Genomic DNA, 26230 nt, shown 5'->3' with positions numbered 1-26230 from the left:
TATTAGCAATAATGGATGTTATAAATGTACCGTCCCTAAATGCTTATGCTGTCAATCCATTGATAACGGAGCTAAAACATTCGTCTCTGCGGTCACTGGAGAGATATATCCCATTCGCTTTAGACTTACATGTCCGTCCTCATATGTGATATATCTGCTCCAGTGCACCTGCGGCCTGCAATACATTGGCCGCACTATCCAGGAAATGCACTCCAGATTAAATAAACATTGCCAAAATATTAGAAACGGCTTTCCCCTACATAGTGTTTCTAATCATTTCTTAAAAGAACATCAAAAAAATCCTAATAACCTAAAACTAACTATCATTGATCATGTAGTTGATACACACCCTGATAGACTAAATTGTCTCATTACACGTGAAAATTATTGGATTTTCAAAATGGGAACCTTGTCTCCTGAAGGTTTGAACCTTAATATAGAGAAGACAACTTTTTAAATAATTGTTTTTATATTTTAGCAAATGTATTATATATATCTTTTATATGGGGGAGGAGGGGGGAGGAGAGAGAGAGGGAGGGAAGAGGGGAAAGGAGAGAGGGAGGGGAGGAGGGAGGAGAGAAGGAAAAGAGAAAACATTAAAAAAAAATTTTTTTTGTAAATTTTTTTTTGGGGGGATTTTTTTTTTTTTTTTTTCTTTCCTTTCTTCGTCTACTTTTCCCTAATTATAATGATAGAAACTGATTGTAATTTTATAACTTTATATTTATACATTGTTTTATGTTGTATGTAAAAATTATTATTATTATTTTTTTTTATAATATAAAATATAGGGTGGTAGATGACAATATATCCTATTAAGTATTATGATTATAGGATTCACAAGTTTTTATACAGCCAATCCTTTTTATAAGAACCCTATATGCTTCATTAGGCATTAATTTATAACAATCCTTTTTACTCTATTGAGCATATATGAACTCAAGGGGTTAATATAGAGGTATTACTCTGTATCTGGCCCCGCCCCTTTTAAGTAATTGCATACCTAGTCAAATGTATATAAGGATCAATTGTTTGCTGCTTGTTACACCTGATGAAGGTGGCTGTGTCCACCGAAACGCGTTGTGTGTATTAATAAACCAGTCCTTTTAATATTTTTGCCTTGTTTTTGGCGCTCTGGTACCGCTATTCATATTCACTGAAGATACAGGACAGGACATGGCAACTCAGTTGCACAGAACACACTGAATAAAGTGTTGCTCAGGCACCTCCTACTGGGTGGAGGGGGTTTAAGTATCCAGTGACTCACAGCAATAGGCTGGGGACACATTAGGACTGCGCACACTGTAACTTTAAGAATCAGGAAGTAACAGCGCCGCCGCCCTAAGCAATCAGACAAGAGACATGCACACAGCAAGTAATGGAGCAAAGTGTGCAGCCAGGACTGATATGTAAGTTGGCGGTCTTGCATGGTGGGAGATGGTAAGCCATGCCAGCAAGCCGCCAGGGATGTTACATTTGGTCAATTACAAAAGTTCATCTCAATACTTTGTTATATATCCTTTGTTGGCAATGACAGAGGTCAAACGTTTTCTGTAAGTCTTCACAAGGTTGGCACACACTGTTGCTGGTATGTTGGCCCATTCCTCCATGCAGATTTCCTCTAGAGCAGTGATATTTTAGGGCTGTCGCTGGGCAACACGGACTTTCAACCCCTTCCAAATGTTTTCTATAGGATTTAGATATGGAGACTGGCTAGGCCACTCCAGGACCTTGAAATGCTTCTTACGAAGCCACTCCTTTGTTGCCCTGGCAGTGTGCTTGGGATCATTGTCATGCTGAAAGACCCAGCCATGTTTCATCTTCAATGCCCTTGCTGTTGGAAGGAGGTTTGCACTCAAAATCTCATGATACATGGCCTCATTCATTCTTTCATGCACACGGATCAGTCGTCCTGATCCCTTGGCAGAGAAACAGCCTTCTTTCTCCTCCAAACACGCCAAGTTGTGTTTCTACCAAACAGTTCTACTTTGGTTTCATCTGACCATATGATATTCTCCCAATACTCTTCTGGATCATCCAAATGCTAGCAAACTTCAGACAGGCCCGGACATGTAATGGTTTAAGCAGGGGGACACGTCTGGTACTGGAGGATCTGAGTTCCTGGCTGCATAGTGTGTTACTGATGGTAGCCTGTGTAACGTTGGTCCCAGCTCTCTGCAGGTCATTCACTAGGTCTCCCCGTGTGGTTCTGGGATTTTTGCTCACTGTTCTTGAGATTATTTTGACCCCACGGGGTGAGATCTTGTGTGGAGCCCCAGATCGAGGGAGATTATCATTGGTCTTGTATGTCTTCCATTTTCTAATTATTTCTCCCACAGTTGATTTCTTCACACCAAGCTGCTTGCCTATTGCAGATTCAGTCTTCCCAGCCTCTTGCAGGGCTACAATTTTGTTCTTGGTGTCCTTCAACAGCTCTTTGGTCTTCATCATAGTGGAGTTTGGAGTGTGACTGTTTGAGGTTGCGGACAGGTGTCTTTTATACTGATAACAAGTTCAAACAGGTGCCAGTACTACAGGTAATGAGTGGAGGACAGAGTAGCCTCTTAAAGAAGAAGTTACAGGTCTGTGAGAGCCAGAAATCTTGCTTGTTTGTAATTGACCAAATACTTATTTTCCACCAAAATTTAAAAAAAATTTCTTTCCAAATCAGACAACGTGATTTTCCGGATTCGTTTTCTCATTTTTTCTCTCATAGTTGAGGTCTACCTATGATGTCAATTACATGCCTCTCTCATCTTTTTAAGTGGGAGAACTTGCACAATTGGTGGCTGACTAAATACTTCTTTTCCCCACTGTATATATATACAGTACAGACCAAAAGTTTGGACACACTTTCTCATTTAAAGATTTTTCTATATTTTCTTGACTATAAAAATTGTACATTCACGCTGAAGGCATCAAAACTATGAATTAACACATGTGGAATTATATACTTAACAAAAAAGTGTGAAACAACTGAAAATATGTCTTATATTCTAGGTTCTTCAAAGTAGCCACCTTTTGCTTTGATGACTGCTTTGCACACTCTTGGCATTCTCTTGATGAGCTTCAAGAGGTAGTCACCGGAAATGGTCTTCCAACAATCTTGAAGGAGTTCCCAGAGATGCTTAGCACTTGTTGGCCCTTTTGCCTTCACTCTGCGGTCCAGCTCACCCCAAACCATCTCGATTGGGTTCAGGTCTGGTGACTGTGTGTAACGGGTCTGGGAGGCGGAACCTCTGAGCTACTATACAAGGGGGCGGTCCTTGTAAGGGAGCGGGTGGCGACCAGGCAGGCAGTCACAGCAGATGACCGGGACAGTCTCTGGAAGAACGGGCAGGAGGTCACGGCAAGTGACCGGGGCAGTCTCTGGATGAACGGGCAGATGGTCACGGCAAGTGACCGGGGCAGTCTCTGGATGAACGGGCAGATGGTCACGGCAAGTGACCGGGGCAGTCTCTGGATGAACGGGCAGATGGTCACGGCAAGTGACCGGGGCAGTCTCTGGGTAAAGGGTTGGTACGACCTGTGGCGGCTGATGGTAGACGTGAGCTCCCAGGTGAGCAGGCGAGAGTCTCTGGATAAACAGGTGGTCACGGCATGTGACGGCGGAGCCTCCAGGAAGACCAACAGACAGGCGGCAGATGAGCGCTCCCAGGTGAGCGGGCAGAAGTCTCTGGACAGGCGGGTGGTCACAGCACGTGACGGCAGAGCCTCCAGGTAGGCTAGGAGACAGGCAGCAGATGAGCGCTCCCAGGTGAGCGGGCAGGAGTCACTGGACAGGCAGGTGGTCACAGCACGTGACGGCGGAGCCTCCAGGTAGGCTAGCAGGCAGGTAGCAGATGTGCGCTCCCAGGTGAGCGGGCAAGCTGGTCCATAGACAGACTGACAGGAGTTGGAAGGCAGACCGTCGGACCTCAGGCAAGCAGGCAGGTAGCTGATGTGCGCTCCCAGGTGAGCGGGCAAGCTGGTCCTTAGACAGACTGACAGGAGTTGTAAGGCAGACCGTCGGACCTCAGGCTAGCAGGCAGGTAGCAGAATATCAGGCAGGAATAAGACAGCAAGCTGACAGGAATCTGGCAGGTATCTGGCAGGTAACTGGCAACGGGACCTGAGGGCTGAAGCAGAGTAGTGAACAGTGCAACAACATTGCTCGGGCACCTCCATTTTGGAGGAGGTGCCTTATATATGGTGAAGTCCTCCGGCCATTGGCCGGGGACTCCTTAGGACGGCGCGCGCGGCCCCTTTAAGAGGGAGAGCGCGCGCGTGCGCCCTAAGCACAGTGGCCGGGAAGGAGCGCGCGCTGCCAGCAGAGCGGGAGGAGGACGCCGGGCACGGAGCAGAGAGGTGAGGGGAACAGCGTCCCTGCCTAGCAGAGGGCAGGGACGCCGGCGCTACACTGTGGAGGCCAGGTCATCTGGCGTAGCACCCCATCACTCTCCTTCTTGGTCAAATAGCCCTTACACAGCCTGGAGGTGTGTTTGGGGTCATTGTCCTGTAGAAAAATAAATGATGGTCCAACTAAGCTCAAACCGGATGGAATAGCATGCCGCTGCAAGATGCTGTGGTAGCGATGCTGGTTCAGTATGCCTTCAATTTTGAATAAATCCCCAACAGTGTCACCAGCAACGCACCCCCACACCATCACACCTCCTCCTCCATGCTTCACGGTGGGAACCAGGCATGTAGAGTCCATCCGTTCACCTTTTCTGCATCGCACAAAGACACGGTGGTTGGAACTAAAGATCTCAAATTTGGACTCATCAGACCAAACCACAGATTTCCACTGGTCTAATGTCCATTCCTTGTGTTCTTTAGCCCAAACAAGTCTCTTCTGCTTGTTGCTTGTCCTTAGCAGTGGTTTCCTAGCAGCTTTTTTACCATGAAGGCCTGCTGCACAAAGTCTCCTCTTAACAGTTGTTGAAGAGATGTGTCTGCTGCTAGAACTCTGTGTGGCATTGACCTGGTCTCTAATTTGATCTGCTGTTAACCTGCGATTTTTGAGGCTGGTGACTCGGATAAACTTATCCTCAGAAGTGACTCTTGGTCCTCCTTTCCCAGGACGGTCCTCATGTGAGCCAGTTTCTTTGTAGCGCTCGATGGTTTTTGCAACTGCACTTGGGGACACTTTCAAAGTTTGCCCAATTTTTCGGACTGACTGACCTTCATTTCTTAACGTAATGATGGCCACTCGTTTTTCTTTACTTAGCTGCTTTTTTCTTGCCATAATACAAATTCTAACAGTCTATTCAGTAGGACTATCAGCTGTGTATCCACCAGTCTTCTGCACAACATAACTGATGGTCCCAACCCCATTTATAAGGCAAGAAATCCCACTTATTAAACCTGACAGGGCACACCTGTGAAGTGAAAACCATTTCCGGTGACTACCTCTTGAAGGTCATCAAGAGAATGCCAAGAGTGTGCAAAGCAGTCATCAATGCAAAAGGTTGTTACTTAGAAGAACCTAGAATATAAGACATATTTTCAGTTGTTTCACACTTTTTTATTAACTATATAATTACACATGTGTTAATTCATAGTTTTGATGCCTTCAGTGTGAATGTACAATTTTCAACGTCATGAAAATACAGAAAAATCTTTAAATGAGAAGGTGTGTCCAAACTTTTGGTCTGTACTGTATATATATATACCTTGCGTGTCACTGTGATTGTACTGTTCTGAAGAGTCATGTTATCAGGTCATTTTTAGTGCACACTGAACAAAACCATTTTAGACTCACTTGGAATTTCTTCTTGTTTTTCAGTACATTGTAAAGTGAAATGAATGGTTTTCATACAAAACTACCAGTTGTCCCGCAAAAAAGCCTCACACAGTTATGTTGTCAGAAAAAATAAAAAAAAGTTATGGCTCTTGGAAATTAGAGTAGGAAAAAACAAAAGCACAAAAACAAATATTGGCCCTTTCACAGAAGGGTTAACAAACTGGCAGTAGTAATGCATGGTGACAAAACAAAAAAGAAATCCACTTACTACTCTAGTGCTACCATTCTGATGGTCGCCACTGGACTTTTAATAATGATGTCATTACCACCAGTCAGCTGACTGCTGTGGGCACTGATGGGACGTAGAATCATAGAGTCGGGAGACCTTTAATTGGGATGTCATCGGTTCCGGTCCATTGTAGACTGTTAGAACGGCAGTGATGGAGCAAAAAGTGAATTCTCGGGGTGAGTATATTCCATTTTCTTCTTTTATTCCCTTGCCTGTTTTCTTAACAAACAGCAAAACAACATTAATATGGCGGTCACTCAAATAAGGAGACACATAGTTGCTAGACAAATTACTTAAAGCCCCACTCCAGTGATTTTTTTTATTTGACCCTTTGTTAGGTATCTTGTGAATAAGTGTCATGAAGTTAGTAGCATACTCACCAGTCGCCGTCTTCTCCCGATTTCAGCGGCGCTCCTGTCTGCTGCTGCACCACATGATTGCATCTGTAACCTGTTGGATTGCTGTAAGTCTATGAACTCAGAACAAAACTCTCTAGCCAGCTTTTAAGTCTCACAGACATGCATTGAGAAAATTCATAAAGTGACAGGTCACAAATGCAGTCACATGGTACCACAACAGTTCAGAGTACGGCTAAAGCTGGGAGGAGATGGCGACAGATGAGAATGCTACTATTGTCATGATTCACACATGATAGCTAATAAGGGGAAAAATAATGGAAAAAAAAATCACTGGACTGAGGCTTTAAGTATTGGCAGAAGAAATTTTACAAAGTAAGGTTACATTTATTAAACTATGAGGCTGCAGTTACTGCAGTTTAGTGCAACGCAGACATCTAGTCACCATCATCACACCATGAATCTTTGCTTCCAGGAGACTTGGTTCACAAAGTCCACCTCCGTTTCATAACTTCCTCCATCTCTAAACTTTTCCTGTTTTTCTTTACATATAGTGCTAATGACGCACCCCTGGGCCTTCGTCGCGCGGCATCGCGCGCACGGGAGCTTACCCGGAGCCGGATCTGTTGAGGGTTGTAGTCTCGTGGCGGTGACCCGGTCCGTGCCCAGGGAGTCAAACTGAGCGGCGCTGTATCAGCGGTAGATGATGGACGACTACGCCACCCGTTGAATGCAGCTATGGAGCTGCCGCTGCAGGGCAGACCGCTGAGGCCGGTGGAAGGATGGTGCAGCGTGGATGGTATAACCCCCAACGGGAGGGGTATGGCCTCAGGGCAGCCGACGTGGATGATGGGGGTAGCAGGAATCACTCAGAGACGGTACGGTGTAGTTCAGGGTCTTTACTGGTGACAACGATAGACCCTCCCGGAGTACTGGCTAGCGATTGGGGCCTGGTCAGTCCTTGAGCAGATGGGATCTCCCCTGGCCAGGCGGAGTTGTAGGCCTCCCAAACTAACGATACTCTTCGGGCTACCTTGCTAGAGGCGGGTATAAGTAGCCCACGTCCCTGAGTGTACCGTGTGGTGCTCACCCGTATGGCCGGTGACTCGGGGCCTTCTAGTAGCTTCCGCTCCACGACGGCGGTGCTGGTCCCATGCGTGTGACCGTGCCTTCGGGTTTCTTGGCCAGAGGACCTGAAATCCCCTGCCTGACGGATTCTGCTGCTGGGTAGGAGTTAGTCCCCACAGCCTCGGACTCCGGGTCCGGTAAGAAATCTTCTCAGTCAGGGCGAGCTCTGCAGCTGCCAGCCCCTGACTCCTTGTAGCACTGCTCCCACAGAGCTCCTGATGTTCTTTCCTATATCTGCTTCTCTTCTCTGTCTCTACTTCTTCTCTACTCACTAACCCTGCCTCAGCCCCAGGTTTATATAGGGGAAGTCCTTCCCCTCCCAGGACTGGGCAGGAGGTGTGGCATGCACAGGATTCCTGACCAAGAGACCTCCCACCTGCTCTCAGACACAACACCGCTTGTCACTGTGGAAACCAGACCCCTGGGGTGCCACACTAACGCCAGGCTTATGTAGCTGTTATCTGCCTCATGAAATTTCTGGGATGTTATGGCATTTCAGTTCACTTCTGAGTTAACAATTTTCATAATTACATTATTATAAAGTTAGTAAAAGTTAATTGAAAAAAGACACGTCAATCAAGTTCAAAAGAGAGATGGGAGAAGATAAGGGGAAATAATATATGTACAACCATAATGCTATCGAAGAGCACATTTTCCCTCTTGATTCCAAGTGACAATCTACTGGATCAACATTCAGAAAAGGAATTTCATACATTTACATTTTATGTTATTTTCTTCTAAAAAAAGCATCTAAGCCCATCGATAGTTCCCGCTGTGACCAGCTCCTGAGGGAGGCTGTTCCAATATTTCTCATGGTAAGGAAACATTGTCTGCTCTGAAGTTTTAACCATTTTCAGCAGATGTAAGGAGGCACCGAGTCTTTTGAGAGGATTTTACATTAAATTACTTTTGACCATATTGCTGTACGGTTCATTTATGTAGTTGTACACGTTAATAATATCATCCCATAGATGTCTCTTCCCAGGATTAAATACATGTAATCCCCAGCATCCTCCACCGAGGCCAGCTAGTCAGGTTCTAAGGACACCTTCTACACGCAGTTGAAGAGTGGATCGTCAAGACACAAAGTGTTGGAGGTGTTGAAGTAGAGGACACTTTGCTAGAGGGTGTCGGAGTGATTTGCAAAGACACACAGAACCGCCATTAAACTTTCGGCCCCCGCAGTCTGGAACGTACTGCAGAGGAGGTAGCGGGACAATCCACCCAGCACAACTTCGAACATCTGGTTGCAGGGTGTCCCATCCTGTGAGCTGAGTTTGAAGGCATCCCAGTGGACTGCTTAGTGGATACTCGGTCATATGTAATGATCATGCCCGAGTCTTACTTCAAACGTTACTTTCAAGCGATGGCCAAGCCAGAGTGGGTAACGCTTATCCGGGTAACAGCAGCTAATCAGCAACCAATCTCTGACACGAGGGTTATGTGGCTGAATGTGCGGCTATGTGGACAAGATGTGGGAAGAAAAGGCATCCTGCTGGTTTCCAAGCCATTCAAAGAAGATGTACCGGTGATAATGGGCATGAATATCCTGTGAGAGTTGGACCAGATCAAGTTCACTAAACGAGGGTTTGGTTACTGGAAACAGGCCACTCCGCACAAATCCGCACAGAAAGCATTCCAAAGACTGATGGAGAAGTGAATGGGCGACCTGAGCTTTGAAGCCACTCTGATATACCTGGATGATACCATTGTGTACTCTGCTACCTTTCAGAAACACCTGAACAGACTCGGGCAGGTACTTGGGCGATTACGGGCCCTTGGCCTGGAGGTAAAGCCGAAGAAGTGTCATCTTTTCAAGAAGGAGATCGAGTACCAGGATGGAGTCCTGTGTGACAGGTAGAAGTAGTGCTGTTGCTTCAAAAGCATCCAGCAACTAGAAGAGTTAACACAGTCACAGGAGACAGTGAGTGGTTAGCAGAGCCTCAGGGGGATTGTGGGGAACTTGTTTACTATTCTGGCAGCAGATGAAGGGATGAGTTGTGTGTGATCTGTCTCTCACAGAAGTTCAGGCAAGTGAACCATTCCAGTAAAGAGTGAAGCTAAGCAAATGTCAGAACCCCACCTTGAACTTCTAGTTGAGAAAGTCTATAATTGGGCAGGAAGATAAGGACTGAAAGGAATTGTGTCACAGAGATCATCACCCTCAGCAAACCCTCCCTTCCTCCTCCATCTCACTGTGCTATAAGGAATGCTATGTACTACTGTGCTTTGGTAAAGAAGCTGTTGCTGTTTATGAAGCCTGTTCCTTTAAGAGGCTTGATCTGTACTGGATGTGCTGTTATATTAAATTCTACTGTTTACCTGTTCATGAGGACTCTGTCAAGTGTGTCTGTGTCTGGAAGTCAATACCCCCTTATGACTGAGAAAGCTTCAACTTGAGTAACGGTTCCCCCAGGATTCCAAGAATTCATGAAACTTGTCTCGTCCCTATCTAAACCTAGCAGCATGCACGTAACATTGGTGGTCCGTACGGGGAGCTCTAAGCGGGAATTAGCATGTAGAGGCTGAAGAGGCAAAGTGACTGGGAAACACAGCAGCACAGCACCTCAACTCAACTCTGCTACACCAGTTAAAGGGGACCAGCCCTAAAGAAAACTCACTAGCAGCAATGGATGTGGAAATACAAATGGACAGAATCAGTGAGCTACTTCTTCAGTTAACCTGTGAAGAATTGAGAGCAGTAGCAGAACATATAAAGATGTCAGAAAAACAGATCTCTAAAGCACGCACCCGCAGACAACTTTTAGCCGCTATTAATGCACAGATGGATGAGCTGGAGGAGAAAGAAGCTAAAGACGTCATGGGGACGTTCCTCCAGGAGCTAACACAGTTTCCAACCGGGTTGAAGTTGGAAGATGGAGGGGAGGTGCCAATTACCAAGAGCGGGAATCTCCTTCTGCAGGCAGAATGACAGGAATTGAGAGAACAATTCAAAGCCTTAACAACAGCCCTGCAGAAATTTACCAAAACCTCTGAAAGTGTGACAGGCTCTGACAGAACCTCCAACCTGCTCTGGTTAGATAAATCAGGAAGACAGTCCTCTCTAACACCACAAACCACCATAAGGAAAGAGTTCAAGATCCTGGGACTGATTTGGAGAGTGTGAGCAGAAAGAGAAACTGTTCTATATGAACTTGTTGCACCAGATCGAGGCAGGATTACAGAAAGGCTACCAGCAAGATGATATCATTGAGGGGGTGGTGAAAGCGATCAGCCCAGGACTGAACCTCCGTAGTGTGCTAGAAATTAAAAGTCAATTGACCCTACCACAGCTGAAGATGATTTTAAAAGGGCACTATAAAGAAGAGAGTACTTCAGAATTGTTTCACCGACTCATTAACATCTCACAGAGCAATAATGAATCGCCTCAAAGTTTCTTGTTCAGAGCGATTGAACTTAAGGATAGACTGTTGCTTGCATCCAGACATGTAGAGGCGGAGGAGAAGTTTGATGCTAGGTTAGTCCAGAAGAAGTTCTTGAGATCGTTGGGAATGGGGTTAATCAGCAAAGATATTAAGCTGCAGCTGAAACAGTACCTAGAAGACACTGGCTTTCTGGACGAAGTCCTAATTGAAAAAAATGAATGAGGCAGCTAGTTTGGAGCCAGAGAGTGAACAGAAGTTAAAGAAAGTCTCTCTTTAAAACCACCAAAATGAGTCAGCTGAAGTTGGAGACCTTCAGCTGCCAGCCCGAAGATCATCATGGAGACCCTCCAGTACCACCGCCGAGAGTGAACCTTAAATCACCAACAAAAGGGAAGACAGTCAGCGCTGACTGGGAAGAAGTAATAGGAGACCTACGAGCTGAGTTGATTGAAGTGAAAAAGTTGATTTGTTCAAGGCCAGAATCTGTATCTCTCAGACCCAGGGGTGGGTTCCAAAACAGAAGATACCCGGCTTGTGAGGTGTGCCTTTCATGAAATCAGAGTGTGGTATGTGTCCACTGTTTAAGATGTGGTGAGGATGGACATTTTGCCAAGGAATGCCAATGGTCATGTTTTTTGGGGGTTAAAAGACAGGTGGTTGTCAGTGTGGGGTGACTGGTAACCGAAACACGGAGGAGGTCCCAGAAGCAAATCCAAATCCCACCAACCCCCAAAACGGCGCATGAGGTAAAACGGCTGCTTGAGCACTATCCCCAAGTGTGTTCCCGTCTACAACAGCTGCAAAGACAGGGGCATCAGTTACTTAATGCCCAGTGCGGGGGTCAAACGATGTACTACTGGGACGAAGATTCCTCAATCAGTAAAGATAGCCTCATCAGTCTAATTGGTCAAAGGTGTTTTATACAGTGGCAGCTAGATGCACTCCTGTTAAAAGCACTGTGGGTCACAGGGGTCCAAGCGAGCCTTTTAAATCAAGAATGGAGAAGGTGCTACCTGCCACATACCTGCCTTTGGTCGCTAAAAGAACTCTTAGGACCTGCGGAACTCCACGGCAAAGCCGTCAACAAGACCGAAATTCCTTTCATAGCCTGGGTAGAGTGACTTTCCAACTCAGAGCCAAGAAGAACAGCAACACCATCGAGATTTTGGTACCTTTTCTCGTGACCAGTGATCAGAACGCGGCAGAGGATCCTATCCTGGGTTATAATGTCATCAGTGAGGTCATCATGAAACACAAGTCAGGGATGCTGGTGGTGGATGCAATCGCTACATTGCTCGCCATACCCAATGCCATGGCGGAAACGTGATTCATAGAGTAAAGAAAGCACAGAATACAATGGACCTAAAAGAAGTCAAGGTAGGCCTGCGCCCAACCATCATCCCTGCAAACCAAATGGTGGGGGTGAGGTGTGGAGTCCGGATAGAACCGGGAAGAAAATTCCAGAAGAGACTGTCGTGCCAAAAGACTCCTCAGAACTTCCAGAAGGCCTAGTTCAAGGTGAGATGTTGCTTACGATTTCTACTGGTGGCTTTACTCAAGTGACAGTACTGGTGATAAATACCACAAAACACAAAATTAGACTGGATCCAAAGACTGCGTTAATTCACATCAAAACCGTTAAAGCGGTATACCCAACCAGTGTGAGACCAGCCCAGGGGTCTACCGTGAATTCAATCTCCCCACCAAGAAACAGGATTAGCCCAGGGGAGGAAATTGCGCGACCCACCTCGGTGTCCTGGTATCCCCCAGTACACCTGGAACACTTGTGTGCTGAAAATCTAGCAGTAGCAAAGCAGATGCTGAGAGAAGAGTGTCATGCATTCTCCAAAGATGACCCTGATATAGGCTGTATCCCGTTGTTGCATTTGAAAATCAATTTGAAAGACACAACCCCAGTAACCAGAAGTTATATGTCTGTGCCGAAACCATTACACCGTGAAGTGAAAGAGTATTTACAAGATCTAATCAACAGAGGTTGGGTCCAAAAGTCAAATTCATTTTATTCCTCTCCTATTGTCGCCATGGAGGCAATTAGGGAGCACCTGGGAAAACAATTGATGTGGCCTAGAAGTGACTATGTACTATCTCATAAGAGCTGTTGGCCTCTGTAAGCGAGACATTAAGGGTTCGATCACACAAGCGTATAAATGGGACTAACGCAATACGAGAAAACATTGCATTGCAATCTGACTAATGTTATTCAATGAGGCAGTACTCATCTGCAATCTTTTCCTCGGCTTTAACCGGACTGAGGAAAAAAAATGCAGCCTTGGATTGCACTCGCATTACACACGCAGTAATACACAGATTTCACTAGGACAACTTTCGGGGCTGAAAATTGGAGCGATTTTTTATACGATTGTGTGACTCCAGCCTCATACTCATCTTCAAGCAGTGAGATATGCATTAAGCCAGTCTTGTACAGAAAAGATTCTACCTGTGTCTCTTGGCCAAAAAGTCAAGAAAGATCATTTATTGTGTTGATGTATAAAGATGCAATAGGGAGAGGAGACAGGCTGCTTGCCACCGGAGTTTGATATGCACAAATTCTCAAAGGTGGTATGTGTGATCAGCTCCACATCTGGAGATTTTAAGCTTTGAATAAAATGAGCTAATTGGTTATATCATAAAAATTGAAGATATGGGCATCATGTGGATGTCCAAAAAGTAAGACAATGGTCGTACCCCCAAAACGATATATATAAACGATATAAGAAGTTACCAGTACGATATAGACTCCTATCACATCACCACCTAGAGGAAAGTACGACCAAACGTGCAGTGAATAGTGGGTTATCCAATAGAGGAGCGGCTGGAGAGTGGAAACCAATGTTTTCCAAAGGGCAAGAGATTGGGGTGATGTAGTAGCAAAGATGGAAGGACAGTCAAGTGGAGCTCTCACCACTGGATCTCTCTGTTCATTTAGATAGACGCCTGAGAGATAGAGACACATTTTAAAGCATTTCAGTGGCATCCTCCTCATTACAGTATCAGCTGGTGAACCTATGAAAATTGTTGCTTTTAGAGACATCAGAGGGGAAACTAAACTTCGAGCATCAGCTCGGTTCTGTTTTTTTGCGGTGGTACTGGTAACGTCTTGGTTCAAGGTTTCAAATATATTAATGAGTTTCAATAGGAAATTAAAGAAGAGACTTTTTGCAGGGATGCAGGTTCCAAGGGTCTGAGATTGTCTCTGGTTCAGGCATTCAGTTTTTTTCTTACAGGTATCCCCTGAGATCAAGTCTGGTTTTGTTTACACCTGCATTTGTGGATTCAGGTTCTACCTTGAATCGAACTGATCATGACTTCGCTGTTGATTGCGATTATGATTTCTCCCCTCTCAATTACCCATTCAAGTCTCTGCTATTGACAACTCTCCTCTTTCACAAAGTTATGTTACTATGCAGGTCGAGAATGTATGTATGATGGTAGGAGAATTACACACTGAACTCATTTCATTTATGGTTCTACCTTCATTACCTGCCATGTTAGTGCTAGGACTTCCATGATTATTAAAGCACAATCCTCCTATAAAGTGGGAGACCTAAAAGGTTAGGTCTTGTTATAACCCCTTATTTTCTAGATGTCTGTAGAGATCTTTGGCTTCCATAACGTGTCACCCCAGATCTAAGAATGTTAAGGCTGATGTTTTGTCTTGTAATGATCTCCGTAATGGCAGAATTGGTGCCAGGGCTAAAAGCTCTTCTGAGGTCCCAGCAGGTTTTCTCTCACCTGGCGAGGTTCCATCACGGCCCTGTACTCACTTGTCCATGGACTTCGTCACTGATCTGACTAACCCAGAGGAGGAGAGACTTACTTCCCAATTAATTAAAGCAAGGAAGGAGGTAAAAGGGGGTCTTTTAGTAACCAGTGAACAAAAAAGTTGCCAACCGCAGACGTGGGAAGGCCTCTGTCTTCAAGGTGGGGGAGTTTGTGTGGTTGTCCATAAACAATCTACGTCTTAAAGTTGCATAAGAGGGGTTTTGCCCCCACATTTGTAGGTTTATTGTAAGATTATTGGAGTTTTGAATCCTGTGACTATTAAGCTTCAACTCTCTGTGGTTTGGAAGATCAATAACTCCTTTCATTCTTCCCTTTTAAAAAGGTTTGAGGGGACACCTGGTCCTTGAGACATAATTAAGGATGAAACCTAAGTCAGAGACAAAATGAACATATACCCTGCTGTAAGTAAATAAGGAAACACAAACAGCAAAGCCACACTAAGAAGAATTAAAATTCCCCCAAAAATTCAAGAAAAAAACACAGCAAAAAAGGGCAGCAGTGTTTACCTGCCCAGATCTTCTAAACCAAATGCACTAACAGGATGCAGCAAACTCACATAAAGATGGCGGCTACACAGGTGCTAAATACGGATGAGACAACCACTCACAACCTACCATTTTACCAATAAGTAAAAGCAAAAGTACATTTATATAACACAGGGTGCTTTATAAACACCGTTTTTGATTAAAAAAAAAGTGTAAAAGCCATCCCACCAGCATCAAGGTATACCCAAATCGGGATGGTCCTAACCTCTGGTATTAAAAACCTTACCATGTGTCATAGTGACGTCAGTGTGAAAAAGGGCCGAGCAGGACCGGGTCCCAAACATGGGCACACAGCAAATGGGAAGCTATATAAATGTAATGTCCAAAGGAAGGGTGGCCAAACACTTAAGCTGCATGCCCACGATGCGTTTTTAAGCGTTTCCGCAGCGGCAATTCCACCGTGGAAACGCTTAAAAAACGCTTGGTAGGAGGTCTGCAATGTTCCCCAATGATTATCTGCATGTGGAAATTTCCACTGCGGATTATCTTTGCGGAGAAATCCACAGCACTACCATTAACTTTGCGTAATCGCGGTGATTTCGCCGCCATTGACTTGCATTGAATCGCATAATATCCACATGACTACATGTGCACATGCAGATATTAAGCGATTCAGTGTGCGGATGGTACTTGGGTCTGGAGAAGAGGAGAATCTCCTCCAGACCCGGGTACCATAGTACCTGTAAAAAAAAAGAATTTAAAATAAAAAATAAACATTCTTCACTCTCCGATGCGTCCTGGCTGCCCGGCGGCTCGCAATGGTGTAAAAGGACCTTCCATGACGTCATTTAGTCATGTGACAGGTCCTTTTACACCACCTTGAGCCACCCAAGACACCGGACGCACCAGAGAAGGAGACCGGGGGCCATCGGAAGGTGACTATAATGTTATTTTTTTTTATTTTTTACCATTTTCATTTTTTTTTTTAACTATTAACTTGGTCACACTATATAAATCCATGCCGGTAGCATGGATTTATATAGTGTGACCAAGTTGTCAAGCACTTTTCCAAGTGATGCTAAAATCGCTTGGAAAAGCGCTTGACAACCCGCATGCGAAATCGCATGTGCAAAACGGGTGACATACGCTAGTCCCTGGCAGAAAAAACACATGTAAAATCCGCATGCGTTTTTTCTGCCAGGGAGATGCAGAAATGCTCAGGAAAAATCCGGAGCATTTCTGCATTGTGTGCACATAGCCTTACTTGCACTAAATGCAGAAACCTGAAACTAAACTGAAATAAATGAACTATAATATAAGTTGGTATGCATACAAAATAGGAGCATGTTCACACTGGCCATTAAACAGATAAAACTTAAGACAAACAAAATGAACATATAATATCATAGAATCATAGAATGGTAGAGTTGGAAGGGACCTCCTGGGTCATCTGGTCCAACCCACTGCTCAAAGCAGGATTCAATATGATGCAGTAGAATGAAAAGGGTCGCACTCACTCATTCCATAAAAATTATTTTTCATTCCATTGAATTAAAACAGCGGGTAGCAGGGGGAGACGGAGCACATCTAGGACAATAGCCATTCCTCACCTGATGACGCTTCAACGGGTCTTTGCATCAAGGATCCGTTGAAGAGCCGTCAGGTGAGAAATGGCCGTAGTCCTAAATGTGCTCCTTCTCCCCCTGCTACCTGCTGTTTTAATTCAATGGAATAAAGAAGAATTTTGATGGAATGGTGAGTGTCAACCTTTTCCTTCTACTGCATCATATCATTTATTCTTAAATTTCTTGGGTATGCACCCGAAATTCCTATAATGTGGATCAGTCTGACACCTGTCTTACTAGGATTTAATACGTTGGTCGTGACTCGGATGGTGCCGGCATTTTTCTCTGCAGAATCCCCAAAATGAAGATATACCCTGCATGGTAAGGTTTTTAATACTAGAGGTTAGAACCATCCTGATTTGGGTACACCTTGATGCTGGTGGGTGTGTTTGACTTGTTCTGGTGACTTTTTACTGCATGGTCGGTTTTCCTTTCTGCTGAGCCACAGCCAGTTTGATTTTTGTCCAACTGTTGATGGTTCTTTTGTCTATTCTTTTCTTTCTTTGGTTTTGCTTATACTCAGGTGTCTCTCACTTCCCAATTTGGCTCTGTCCTATCACTTCTTGGGAGGGGCGATTTATACTCACCTTGCACCTGCATCTTTGCTGGCAATATTTCAAGATAGATGGTGTTTGGAGATCCAGCTCCTGATCTAGGGATTATTTTACTTGCTTAATCTCTGCTGCTTTCCTACGGTTTGGTTGTGTGTCTTCCTCCCCAGTACACTTTCCTTTCTTTTACGTTTTGGGTCTGGGAGGTTTTCCACATATTCCGTTTGTTGTGTGATTCTTCTTATTTTCTCCTGTCTTTCCTGTGTGTCTATGTGAACACATTCTTAAGGCTGTGCCTTTTCGTCAGATTTTTGTGTATTTCACTTTATAATTATTATTGTTCTAGTGTTGCACATTGTTCATAGAGAGGGTGCAGTTAAGGACATTCATAGTAAGTCGACGTTGAGCGGGGGCGCCATTGCGTATACTTAGGATGCTAACCACGGTCAGTTAGGTACAAATCAGGGTCAGATTTGGGACTTTCCTAGTGTGAACAGGGACCTTTTGGGTTCAAGTGTTTATCTCTCCAGGTTTAGTATGTAACCCAAGTGGGTGTGCTTGTACAGTCATAACAATAACATGCGACACATGCCAGCTGAAGCAGTTGTCGGTGCTAGGTATTAATTGAATTGTCCAGGGTAATGCATTCCAGTAAACTAGCGCAACATGAAGGAAGTTTTGGACATGGAAGAGGGGGATTCAGATTATGGAGGATGTTAGTCTTAGATCAGTTTTACTTATATTCCGGCTCATTTCTTTGGATTTGCTTTAGTTGCTTGTACTCAGCACAAAAAACAACGTGTATCCCCCTGTTTCTGAGCTGGGCATTTAATTTATATAGCTTCCCTTGGCTGATTTCTGTACAGTTGGGCCCCAGTCTTGCTCTTCTCCCGTCTAACACTAGGTGAGGTTTTAATATTAGAGAATAGGACCATCCCTAATAATAGCGATTCCTCCCGCCTGCAGAGCAGCATACTGGTACACCAGCAGAAACCCAGGACCTGGCTGAGGTTCACTAGGGGGGAGGAAGATGCCCAACCTGGGAGAGGATTCAGCCGCGGGCCTCCGCCACTGTGATGCCGTTATCAATGTCATATATACCAGGGGCGGCGTGGTTGCCCCAGTACTCAGGGGAGTTGCACACCCTGAGCAACTTTGAGTAGAGACTGCGCAGTTTGTTTAAAGTGTACCCCCTGTCTGAGGAGCAAAAAATCAGCATCCTCATAGGCCAACTAATCGGTGCAGCCCAGAGAGAGGTGAAGTCCTGGCCGGGCAGGGACAAAGGCACTGTTAAGGAAATACTGGCCAGGTTGAAGGATACATTTGACACCCGCACCGCAGCAGAAATTAAGATGAAGTTCTACGGGTGCAAACAAAGGGTGCAGGACAGTGTACGGGACTATGCTCTGAACCTGCAGGAGGCGCTGCGGGCCATTAAACAGGTAGACCCCGACAGTGTGCGAGACGAGGACAGATTGCTAACTGACCAGCTTATTGAGGGGCTCCTGTCTAACGCTCACCGGACACAGCTGCGCATTATGGCTCTGCAAAACCCTGATCTGGACTTTGCGCAATTTAAAGACCGAGCTATCCGGGTGCTACGAGAACCAACCTCAGGTGGCACTGCATCCCTCCGGCCCCAGCTATCACATACCACCAGGAGGTGGCGTCCTTTTCCCCAGCACCTGTGGAGGCTGATGCGCAAACCCTAGGTAATGACCCGTCTGCGGACCTACGCCTGACCAAAAGTGTGGCTACACTAACGAAAACCGTGCAGGCCATGCAAGTGTCTCCAAAGGAAAAGATCCAGCTGGCTTCCCGTTCAGATGATGTCAGATGATGTCCCATGGCGACGACAGAGAAGAATTCCACCGACCAGAGGGAGGAACAGCAATCGCTACGACCAGGATGGACAACCTATCTGCCTCCGCAGTCAAAAGGCGGGTCACGTCTCAAGATTCTGCAATTTAAATGAGCAACCCCTGGGGCAGAGGGCCAACCCCCAGGAGTACGACGACCAGGCCCACAAAGTTGGCGAGACAAGTACGTGGGAGGACGACCGTCGTGCTTGATGGCATCCCGATGAGCGCGTTGCTGGACACTGGTTCCCAGGTGACAACGATGCCATAAATCCTTTTCAAACGATACGGGACTGATTCAGACATTACCCGCAGTCCAGATGAACATCTTAACATCTATGCCAGCAATGGTCAGCCCTTGCCTCAGGTGGGGTATAAAGAGGTGACCATAAAGGTTGGCCGAGTAGAATTGCAATCACAAGGAATGATTATTGTTGATATTGATCGCCGAGAAAGTCATCCTATGATAACTATAGGCACCAATGTGATAGAGAATTGTCTTGGGGAAATTACTGTTTTGTTGCAACAGGTCGCAGAGACTGCCAGTTCCAGTCAGCAGCGAGTTATGCAGAAGGAGATCAGAGCCCTGATGCAAAGACAAAAGGTAGAGCTGTCTGGTGGAGAAGTCGGCAGTGTCAGGATGAGTGATCCATTCCCCATTGCAATGCCCCCTAGGAGTGAAATGTTAATATGGTGTCGGGCAGCAATCGGTCTCACGGGTCAAGGCCCTGGTAGAACCCGTGTATTCTGATAGTAGGCCCACCATCTTGACAGCCAGGGGTGTAGTCGATGTCCGCAAGGGGAGAGTGCCGATACGTATCCTGAATTGTGGGGAGAAAGAGGTCCATTTACCCCGGTATGCCACTCTTGCTAAGCTGTTCATTGTCAGTAACAATGCAATAAAGGTAGTGGAACCCTGCCTCCATCAAAACCGGCGGAGGATAATGGCTCCAAGGGGCAGATGGAGGATTGGTGTCAGAAGTTACAAGTAGGCACTGACTCCACCCCTTTGCACCAAAAGCAGTCTTCAGCAAACACCCACTAGACTTTGGGCAGGTAAAAGGGGTCCAACATCATGTTCCCACAGGAGATCATCCGCTCATTAAAGAGAGGTACCGGCCTGTACCCCCAGCTCACTATCAATGTGCCAAAGGAATGTTACGGGAGATGAAGGAGGCTGGGGTGATCAGAGATAGTTGTGGCCCCTGGGCAGCTCCATTAGTTCTCATTAGAAAGAAAGATAGTACAATGAGGATGTGTGTTGATTACAGACAGATTAACCGCATTGCACATAAGGACGCCTACCCTTTACCCAGAATTGAGGAATCATTAGCTGCACTAAGATCCACTAATTATTTCTCCACTTTGGATCTCACCAGTGGGTATTGGAAGATCCGGCCTATGGAAAGGAACCCCGACAACTATAGTTCCTTCAAGTTGGAGTTTCTAGCCATAGTCTGGGCTGTAACAGAGAGATTCAAACACTATCTCGTCTCCTCCAGATTTACAGTCTTCACAGATAACAACCCGCTGACGCACCTGGAGACTGCGATGCTTGGTGCCCTAGAAAAACGATGAATGGCTCGACTGTCCAACTACGAGTTTACCATCAAGTATCGGGTGGGGCATAAAAACACTAATGCTGATGCGCTGTCAAGGATGCCCAACTTGCCATATGGGGTAGAAGACCCGGACGAGCTGGAGGAGATAGAGCTACCCGCTTTCCATTGTCACGGGGTGACCCAGTGCTCCCACTGTGTGAGGAACAAGTGCTCCGCCAACAGGGAGGCCACGTTTAACCCATTGCCCCACCATGGATGGGAAGAGACGCAGGATAGCGAACCGGCTGTCCACCTGGTAAAGGAGTTTCTGACACAAGCTGACTCGCACCCTGATCCAGATGCTCCACAGGAGACCCAACAGTTGTGGAAGGAGAAGGGCAAACTGTTCATCTATGAGTTAAAGCTGTGTCGAAGAAGTATCAACTTCCGGACACACAAACTGGTCTGGCAGGTGGTAGTCCCAAGGCGGGATGCGCCAATGGTCGTAGAAGCGTACCACGATGGAGCAGGACACTTCGGGTGGAAGAAATTGGAAGCCCTGCTACATGAGCTATTCTACTGGGCTGGCATGAGGAAAGCAATCGAGAGATGGTGTCGAGAATGTGGTCCATGAAACCTGAGATGGAAAGAACGTGATAGCCAGAGGGCTCCCCTGCAGCCCATAATCACCAAGCAACCACTTGAACTGGTAGCCTTGGACCACGTGAAGCTAGCCCCAAGCCGGTCAGGCTATGTCTACACTCTCACCATAGTAGACCACTACTCCCGGTTCTTGATAGTAGTGCCAGTGAAAGATCAGACGGCTCAGACGGCAGCCAAAGCATTTCACCAACATTTTTGTCGCCCGCATGGTTACCCTGAATGAGTGCTTACCGACCAAGGTCCAGCCTTTGAAGCAGAAGTGTTCCAAGAATTCTGTAACTTGTACGGCTGCAAGAAAATAAGGACGACGCCTGTTATCATCCCCAGACCAACGGGTTGTGCGAGAAGATGAACCAGGTGGAAATAGACCTGTTGAAGACGTTGCCCCTTGAAGAATGTAGCCTGTGGCCAGAGAAGTTACCAGATTTGGTGGACCTATATAACCACATCCCAGTGAACTCCACCAACTGTACACCCGCTTACCTGATGAGAGCAAGACCTGGTAAGCTACCCATTTACTTAGACATGGGAGTTTTAACACCAGAGACGACATCACCAGATGCAGATTGGGATACAGAGCAGCTGCAACAATACCGCAAGGTGCAAGAATGTGTGGAGAGAAGTTTGTCCCAGGCGAGACAGAGGCAGGAGAAAACTTATAATCAGCACGCACCTGCCGTTCCCTTATCACCTGGAGAACAGGTACTCAAGATGAAAAGATGAGTCCACAAATTAGATGACCAGTGGGAGGTTGAGCCATACACCGTCTTACCTTCGTATTTCGATAACACCAAGATGTGCCTCATCAGTAAAGATGGAGCGGAAACTTCAGCGGCAGTCTCAAGAGACCACTTGAAGATATGCCCTGAACAGTTGAAACATAAAGAAGAAGACCAAGACAGCCCTCAGCCCACAGAAAAAGTGGAAGAAATGGTCCAAATAGTCCTTGGCGATTTCCCCGGTCTTGGACGCAGGTGAATCGAGCAATTGTGGTACCTGTCCTGACCTTTCTCCAAGCGGCCTCATCGGAAGCGGCAGAGGCTCCAGAACATCTGGAAGATAAGTCGGCCCCAGAAACAGATGCTTCATCATAAGCAGATCAGGAGAATCTACCCTCTGTTAGCAGTGAACCTGTCATACCCATGGTGAGTCAAAGAGTTTGTAGAAGACTACCAAGTCTACCAGTGTTACCTCAGACTAACTGTAGAGTAGTCTACACAGAGCCCACCACACCAGCGGTAGACACTAGGGACCAGGGTAGGTCAGTGACAACAAATGTACTAAGTAGATCAACCCGTAGTACTAAAGGTCAGCTCCCTGCCTGCTGGAGAAACTAAAGTGTAAGAGGATAAAAGTGTATGTTATATAGTTGTAACCGTTAAATAATCCGGGATATATATAGTCGTTAAACTTATGGACAATTGGACCACAGGACTAGGTGTGGTCAGGACAATGTTGAATATAGTTAATATTTGGCCTTGAAAATAAGCCGCAGGCGTGGCCGAAAACCAGGCCCACCGACAGAGTGTCCTGAAGCCACGCCCAGGGACAATACACAAAGTGGGTTGATGCGGTTCCCACCAACCAAACTTCAGTTATCTGAAAAAAAGACAATTCCCAGATAGTGGCGTAAAGACTAAGCGCCGCAGTGACTGCTACCAATTTTTGTTGGGTTTTTGTTATTTTTGCTTTTTGAGACTTTGTAAATTGTTGGTAATGAGAATTGTTATTGTTAATTGTTAATTCAAAAAGGTATCCTCAGTCTGGGAGTACTGAATTTAACTAGGGGGGAATGTGGCACCCCAGGGGTCCGGTTGCCACAGTGGCAATGCCTCCCTCACAAGGGGTGATGCCATGCCTGGAAGCAAGGAGGGGTCCCCTAATCAGGTTTACTAGCATGCAACACTTTCCTGGCTCCAGACCAGAAAGGGGAGCTCCTCCCCTTAGCAACTGGAATCTGGAGGCAGGGTTAGTTAGAGTGAGTTGAGCGGAGTTGAAGACAGGACAGCAACGAGGAAAGACCTGGGGAGTGGAGCTGTAAGGCAGCTCACCCCAGAGGGAAGCACAGAAGAACCGGACACCGGAGTCCGAGGTTGTGGGGCACTGAAGGCTCAGCAGCAGAAATCGGAGGGCAGGAGACTGCAGGTCTCCTGGCCCCACCAGACGCCCGGAGGCTCAACAGCACCATAGGGCCCAGCACCACCACGTGGGAGCAACACATAAAGAAGGCCCGAGCTGCCTGCCATACGGGTGAGCACAAAGACGTTTTACTCAGGGATGAGGGCTGCAGCACAGCTACAAGCAGCAGGGCCAAAGAGATTAGCGCAGAGGGAAGGCCTACAACTTCACCAGGCAAGGTGGATCCCCAACTTGCTTCCAGGCAACCCTGCCCTCTACTACCAGCTAGTACCTGTGCCTCGGTCTGCCTATAAACCGCACGTAAAGATAAGAGGAAACCGCCATTAAGTTGTGGACTGGTCATTATCTGTGCCATCACCTGCATTACACCGCACCAACCACATCTACCCTATAGTATCACTACATCCTGCCCTGGAGCGAAGCTCCGCCTGTGGAGAGCTGAACCAACTCTGCTGTGTCACCATCTTCTCCAGAGGATCTGCACTGCAGCGGCGGCTCCATATAGCCGCATACCACAGGTGGCGTCACGAACATTATATATAAAAACTTTATTCCCTTTTCTTTATTCCCCTTTTATTGACCGCCCTGGGTCACAGACCGGGTCACCGCCACTGTCACACCCCCAGCACCGACCAGCCCAGCTACCGAGTACCCCAAGGCCCTGGGGGCGCATCAGTTGTAGTGACTGGACAGAAATACGACCCTGGCTGCCGCAGTCAGGACAGATTGGTCTCTTACCAAAATTTTTCCTCTCCAATCAATAAGGAGATGTAGTAGTCCAGACGAGAATGAATAAGAGCACCAGTAAGAGTTTTTGCAGTTTCAAAGGTGAGAAAAGGTCGGATTCTGGAGATATTTTTAAGATGCAGCTGATATTATAATACGCTGCTCATTTTTGCAGGTGAAACAGCTTGTCTGTTGCAAAATCGACTAATTTTTTAATAAGCAATTTTAAGATATCATCATGACCGTGTCTTGTTCACTCTTACCTTTCAACCACATTTCAACGTTGGATAGAATATGTACGTGAAAAATAAACATCTGAATACGTCTATGCAAGAAATTTGGACATGTGACTGCTTTATACTGTGTTGTGACCAGTAAACAAAGGACCAAGCAAACAATGAAATGGGATTGCCATGGCATTGCCAAGGTTAACATACTGCTTCTTCATCTTAAAATGAGTATCCGCACCAGCGGATTTTGCTGCATATAATCTGCTGCAGGATCTGCAACAACAGGATTTGATTATTTTCTCATTCCAGTTAATGGGAAAAACAACAAATCCTTGCTCTTTCCTTACCAGAAATTCACATGCCATTTCACTTTGCTTCTATTGTATTATTTGGAAGATTTTCCACCCATAAATCTGGATGGAAAATCTACAGTTTTTCTGTCACATTTCAGCATATCCTTAAATAAAGCACGGACCTCTCTCTGCAGTACCTCCTTTAACCTTGATCTAACCTGTGTAAATCCACTCGTATAAACTTTTAACTATAAAATAGCATATTATATCTTGTAAACGAGCACTGATGTGTTGAAACATCTCATAAAGATTAGAAGTGCTGCAATTCACATCTTTGCTTTCCAAAGATACATTGCTAAGCATTATTCACTAATAGAACTCCATTTCATCACATTGTTGGAAAGTTAGGTGGATAATCTCAGCTCTCCCTCATCTCTCCACAAGGTAGTACAGTTCAATGTATAGTGCATTTTCATATTCATGATGAAAGTGTTTACTGCCAGATAAGTGGTAGTCATTTCTGTAGGCATACCAGGGCAATATTGGATACCTAAGATATAGACCTGCTCCCATAGATCAAGGGCTACACAAGTACCCACCGTAAAATAGCACAAAGTACTTTTGATTCCTTTTGTAAGCTCTGCTAATAAATTGAATTACATTTTTTGATGATTAGCATGTGGTATGATACATTCAGAGGCAAAAACAAAAATGAAAGCAAAAAACAACAAAAGGACAAAATAAAAAAAAACAGACACTGTGCGAGTGTCTGTTTTATCAATATTTACCACCTGTGTTGCCTCCACCAGCATTATACATAATAAGAGGGGGCACTATGTGGTAAGGGATGGTGTTATATACAATAAGGAAAGACATTATGTAATAAGGGACAACACTAAACTTAATAAGGGAGTACATTGAAATAAAATATGGTGCTATATATAAAAGAGGACACTATCTAATAATGGATGGCCCTATACATAATAGGGGAGTACATTGTAACAAAATATGGTGCGATATATAAAAGAGGACACTATGTAATCAGGAATGGTGCTATATATAACAAGAGAGGACACTATGTAATAAGGGATCGTGCTTTATATAAGAGAGGACACTGTAATAAGGGAAGACACTATACATAATAAGGGAGGGCATTGTAATAAAAGAAGGTGCTATACATAATAAGTCAGTATGCTATATAATAACTGACAGTGCTATATATAATAAGAGAGTACACTAACAATGGATGGTGTAATGCATAAGGAGACAAACTGTGTAATAAGGGATGACACTATATATAATAAGAGAATATAGTATATAACAATGGATAAACATTCACCATTTGACAATCATGTACAGCGTCTCTTCCATGTATGTCTTGATCTATCCTGGCCTGGATCGTACTGAATGGTCCAGGTGGCGCAATAACA

Source organism: Phyllobates terribilis, unplaced genomic scaffold (assembly GCF_046119375.1).
Source record: "Phyllobates terribilis strain yellow unplaced genomic scaffold, ASM4611937v1 Scaffold_5__5_contigs__length_657084704, whole genome shotgun sequence".
NCBI lineage: Eukaryota > Metazoa > Chordata > Amphibia > Anura > Dendrobatidae > Phyllobates > Phyllobates terribilis.
The sequence above is the reverse complement of the archived record's forward strand: the minus strand, read 5'-3'. Positions refer to the sequence as shown.